Here is a 6,167-nt window from a genome sequence, read left to right as displayed (position 1 = left end):
TTCCCTAGTCACCCAAGCTGGGTACTCCAAGTGTACACCCCATGTGGGCTGTGTACACCTTTCTGTTGTAGTTTAGACTTGATTGCTGTCAATACCTCAATGGGAAGGACTCATCCTCAGGCCAGTCACCTTTGAGAAATAGCTGTGAGGACTATCTGGGACAATCTAGGAGAATCAGCTATGCAGAAGATGACCCCATATAGAAGGATTTATTTCAGTGGGGCTTTGCTGCCCACTGAGTCTGACCCTTGAGTGTGTCACCTGTGGAGGTAGTTAGGTGGTATTTTGACATGGTTTGAAGCTGTCCACCTCGGGTACTGCCCCAGAGGCCTCTTAGGAGGTGTAGCCCAATGTCAGCACCACTGTGTCCTGTCTGGCTTGTACTTGTGCTGGGCTTGCAGGTGCCCCAGAGAAGCCAGGCTGAGAAACATTGCTGGCTGCCATGAGTGCCTAGCCTGGGCCACTAAGCAAGAGGTATGGGGCACACTGAAGTCAGATGAACCTTGTTTAAGAGATTTTAGAAAAGTCCAAAGCATTAGCCAAGAGATGTTATTTGTATGGAAAAGCCACTAGAAAGTGTTTAGGTGGGCCACAAAATTTGGGTGGAGTGGGGTCTGAGGGAATCACCAGGGTGAGAAAAATTGTGTTCTCCAGGTTGTTGGAGACTCAGATATTGCACCTGCCTGTCAACTCTGTGAGGGAAAGGCTCAGAAAAGGAACAATGGCCTCTGCCATCACCTCTGTCTGGGAGATAGCTGTCCCTCCAGCTCTAGCTTTGAGCCAAACAATTCAGTTCTTTCCTGTGGGTCTCTGGGGCCTTTTGAGCTGTTGCCCCAGCACTGGAGCTCAGAGCAAGTGAATCCAAGTAAGTTGGTGTGCAGGCCCTTTGAAAAAAATGCCTAGGACTCCAGCTGCCATCAATATCACTTAACCACAGTCTTCCCTGGTTTTTAGAGCCGTAAGTTATTAAGGCTTCTCTGTGTGGCACCGAAATCTCAGACTGGTGGGACATATATGGGGCTGGGACCCTTGGATCCTCAGGGGTCACTTTTATACCCAAGATACCCATCAGATTTTTATCCAGCATATGTGGGTGTGGGACCATTGTGTTCTGCTTCTCCACACCTTCAACCAGTCTTGATGTGACTTGTCTTTTATATCCTAGTTGTAGGACTTCTGTTCAGCTAGATTTCAGGTGGTTCTGAATAATGGTTGTTTTGTAGTTTTGTTGTAATTTTGATGTGGCTATGGGAAGATTCAAGTACTAACTTTACCTATGCCTTCATCTTGACTGGAACCCTTCCTTGACTTCTTGTTTTGTTGATTGTCTCTATTGCTGAGCAGAAACATTTTGGTTTGTTGTAGTTTCATTCATTTATTTTTGCTTTTACTTCACTTGTGTTTGGGGTAAAGTTCACAAAACCTCCTCTGAGACTAGATCAATACTCATAAGTTTAATGCCTATATTTTCTTCTAAGTATTTTATTGATTCCAGGTTTATATTCAAGTTTTAAATTCACTTTGGGTTATTTTATGTATCATGTCAAATAGCAGTGTACTTTCTTCCTTTCTTTTTTCAGGTAGCTTTACAATTTTCTTAATACTATTTATTGAAAAGGGATTCCTTGTACACTGCTGATGGAAATGTCAATTGCTGCAGCCTGTATGGAGGTTTCTCAAAATATTAAGGACAGAACTACCATGTGACCGCACAATTCTTCTTCTGGGTATCTACCTCTATGTTCATTGTAACATTATTTCCAATAGCCAAGACATGGAAACAATGTAAGTGTCCTTCAGTGGATCATTGGATAAAAAAAGAGGTGGCACATATATAAAATGGAATACTACTCAGCCATAAAAAATGAAATAGTGGCATTTGTGTCAACATAGAAGGATCTTTAGAGTATTATGCTAAGTGAAATAAGATGGCAAATAGTAAGAACCATCTGATTTCTCTCATATGTGGGTCATAAAACAGAAAGCAACAAATGAACAAACAGAACAAAAGAACAGCTTATAGTTACAAACAATAGAAGGGTGGTGACAAGATGAGGCAGAGGTTCGAGGGAACATGAAGGGATGTAAGGGGCAAAAGGGCGATGGAAAGAGACTAGGCTTTGAGTGGTGAACACAAAATGCAACATACAGACAATGTATTACAAAATTGTAACATGAAATCTTTATAATGTTATTAACCAATGTCACCCCAATAGATTTAGTTAGATAAAATCAATTTATTAATTTAATATAATTAACTTGTTAGTTAATAAGCCATAGGATATGATCAGCAATCTTGTAATAACTTTGCATGGTGGTGGTGGTACTAGACTTCCCTTGGTATTCACATTGTAAGGCACATAAATGTTGTATCTCTATGTAGTTAGTACACCTGGAACTCATATAATGTGGAACACCAACTATAATTTAATAAAATAAATGTTTAAAAACTTACCATAAAACTACAGTAATCAAAACAATATAGTATTATCATAAATATAGACAAGCAGTTTCATAGGGAGAAAATAGAGACCCCCAAATAGACCCATAACTGATTTTATGATCAGTGGAGAAAGAATATCTTTTCAACAAATGGTGCTGGAATACTTGCTTATCAATATTTTTTAAATAAATTCTATCACACCATATTAAAAAACTTGACTCAAAGTAGGTCATAAAAATAAATGTAAAACTGAAAATTATAAAGCTGAGAAGAAAACACACAAGAAAATCCTTTTGTCTTTGGGCTAGTCAAGACTGCTGACAGCTGAGCCCAAAGCCTGTCCCTTTGCTGTAGGACATAAGGACTGAATGTGGGCTGAGTCATCATTTTCCTATTCTCTGCAAAAACATCCAGATAGTCACTGATTTCACTCAGGGGGAGTGAGTTATTAACAGGGAACACAGTGGAGAATCTTTCTGATGTATTTATGCTTCAGGCTTTCATTTTTCTAAGCAAAATAATTTGTTATCTGAGGCAATAATTATCTGTTGCCTCCTAGTCCTCACAGTGTGAAACGTAGCCTCCCTCACCTGTCCGAGTCCTGCAGACATGGGCGAAAGGTGTGGAGAGGTAGGTACAAGCACACGCATGTCCTTTCAGGTGTTCCACCTAACAGCTGTGCTCATGATGCATTAGTTCATGATGTGCACATCTGATGGAGAGTGTGTGTGTGTGTGTGTGAGAGAGAGAGAGAAAGAGAGAGAGAAAGAGAGAGAGAGAGAGAGAGAGAGAGAGAGAGAGAGAGAGAGAGAGAGAGATGTAACAACACTCTCTCTTGAATGTTTCAGCCCCAAGATCTACAGGAAGTAAACACCTGACAGCTCCAGAAGAGACCAGGCCATGCTGCTGAGCTCTGTGGAGCAGACCCTGCCTTTCTGTTCCTCACACCTCTTTGCTGGCTAAGCTTTGTGTTCTCATGTTTTTCTTCTAATCATCTTGGTTTCAGAGCTGACTTTCCAGTTCATCCACAGGTCTATAAACTGTGACCAAGTGTGAACTTAAAATATATTTCTCTCAATATTTGTTTCACTTAAAAATATTTTAACCTTGAAACCTCAGCTTCTATTACACAGCTCAGAATTTCAGTGCTCTGACTGGCATGGTTTAACAATGTAATGTTAAAACTTGGAGAGACTGTCTGACCACGGTCCAGCCCCCACCCAAAATCCTTTGTGTCAATCAAAAGAAAACCAAAGCTGGAGGCATTGAGTTTTCTCCAGATTACACAGATGATAGAGCAAAGGTGAAATGAGAATCCAGGTCTCCTGACTGGTCATTAAAGGTATCATTACAATATCTATCCCGCAGTCTCAGGTGACATCAGCGACAAATCACAGGTGAGACAATAAAGGGCCACACTACCCATCTATGAAGGATCAGCGCTGACAAGGAGCTGAGGTGGAGGGTAGATGCAGCAGCACCACCCCTGCTGAGCTGCCAAAGCTTTGAAGCATCAAGAAGTGTGGAAATCCCTCTCTTTTGCTTGGGCCCGTGGCACCGGCAGGATGGGCAAGTGTCGCGGCCTTCATACTGCCAGGAAACTCCGGAGCCACCGACGAGACCAGAAGTGGCATGATAAGCAGTACAAGAAAGCCCATCTGGGCACAGCCCTGAAGGCCAACCCTTTTGGAGGCGCTTCCCATGCGAAGGGAATTGTGCTGGAAAAAGTAGGCGTTGAAGCCAAACAGCCGAATTCTGCCATTAGGAAGTGTGTCAGGGTCCAGCTGATCAAGAATGGCAAAAAAATCACAGCCTTTGTTCCCAATGATGGTTGTTTGAATTTTATTGAGGAAAACGATGAAGTTCTAGTTGCTGGATTTGGTCGCAAAGGTCATGCTGTTGGTGACATTCCTGGAGTTCGCTTTAAGGTTGTCAAAGTAGCCAATGTCTCTCTTTTGGCCTTGTACAAAGGCAAGAAGGAAAGACCAAGATCATAAGTTTTGATGGTGGAAACACAGTAGTAATAAATTTCCGTATACCTAAAAAAAAAAAAGAAGTGTGGAAATCCTATTATACTCTTTCTTTCACACAGACACACACAAGTTCCTACAGGTGCGCGTGCACATGCACACAACGTCATAGAGTAAGGAAACAAAATAAAAATAATCTCTCCTGAACACATCTACATTTTACATTGAAAAAGCAATGTATTTTAAAAGAGCATTCAGCATCAGGTAGTTGGCGACTCGTAAGACCCAACTGACAGCAATATTAGGGGTGATGCAGCTCTCACCTTAGCCTGGCCCCTTGACACACCCCATCCTGAGGGGCCCTACCTGGGTAGGTTGTGCAGTCAGGCAGCCGAGGGTCCCAACACCCAGGCCGCATGTTTGCTGTACTCAAGGACTCACACTCGTCCTCTGCCTGATTCTCAAATCTGCTGATTTTCTAAGGTAGGTCTTATTCTCCCCAAGTGCAGAGACTTTCTCTTCATCTCCTTTTCTTTGCCTCACTCCACAGTCTGGGTTGCCCCTGGCATAGTGCAGGGCAAGATGGTGCCCCATAAATGCTTCCTGCATGGCTGGCTTGCATTTCTGACCGGGTCTTTCTCTCTAGTCTTCTCCTGATCTTCATTTTCTACTCACAGGTTAGTTCGCCTGAGCCCATCCCTACTTATTTTGCTCCTGAGAGTTGAGCATCTCACCGTAAAGCCAGCTGGAGGCTCTCACAGCACTGCCCCATGTTCATATCAGCATGGCCACTGGAGACTTTGAGGACTTAACCTTGAGGTACTCAATCCTGCAGTACCAGGCACAGAAGAACAGATGGTCCAGAAGAGATGAGGTTAGTTTGCTGAGACCTTTGTGTCGTTCCTGACATATCCTTCTCCATCTCTTACGGCCTTTCTCTCTGAGCCTCCCCAGGATCTGAAAACCTGGCATCAGAACGACAAGGCTGCCCTCCTTAACCCTGAATTATTCCCTGGGATTTATTTCCAAAGGAGTCAGCTCAGAGTCATGAGTTTGCAAACCCACTCATTCCACAAAAGCACCAAGCAACATCACACAATTAAGCATTCCTCATGACACTTCCATCTGCTACTTTTTGAAACAAATCAAACAACACATTTATGAATTCCCCTCTCACCCCTCAGGCCACACTTACTAATGATGTCATAGAAGATGGAGAACATAGCGTTCACCACCACGTGGTTGTCCAGTCCACTCTGGCACCAGGTCTGCCTCTCAGCTAATGTGACCTGGAAGAGAATTGCAGGGCCTCCTGGTGTGAGCACAATGCCCTCCCCTCCAGGTCAAAAGGATGACAGCTCCAGTGGAAAGGTCATGTGCAGACTCATTCCCCAGAAGATGCACCAACGTGCCCTACTCATTACAGAGCTGCTGGAGCTCACGGGCACAAATTGAAAAGCTGGGTGCTTGCATTCACAGTCTGCAGTGGGCCTCAGAGAACTATCCTCACTGCAGGTTGCAAGAATGACCACAGCCCCAGCCATACTTCCACCTGGTAACTCAGGCATGTTTATGTTGACTTCACCAGTCCTATCTGTAGCATCATGATGACTAACAAAGATCAAGTAGCTAATATGGGCCCGAACCCACACTAGGCATCTCACATACCATATCTCATTTAATCCTCTCGACGATCCTAAAACTATAGAAAGGAATCTTTGTTTACATATTAAAAAATGAAGGCTCAGAGGGTT

The 6,167-nt window shown here is 43.3% G+C and overlaps 1 pseudogene; it reads left to right on the top strand.

The window, feature by feature from the left end:
• The first annotated feature begins 3,981 nt into the window (after positions 1-3,981).
• On the top strand, positions 3,982-4,490 carry LOC150011357 (small ribosomal subunit protein uS12 pseudogene; annotated as a pseudogene).
• The last annotated feature ends 1,677 nt before the right edge of the window (positions 4,491-6,167 follow it).

Source organism: Furipterus horrens, unplaced genomic scaffold (assembly GCF_987537825.1).
Source record: "Furipterus horrens unplaced genomic scaffold, mFurHor1.1.pri manual_scaffold_4, whole genome shotgun sequence".
Taxonomy (NCBI): domain Eukaryota; kingdom Metazoa; phylum Chordata; class Mammalia; order Chiroptera; family Furipteridae; genus Furipterus; species Furipterus horrens.
Note: the sequence above shows the minus strand (reverse complement) of the source record. Positions and strands in the feature narration are given on the sequence as shown.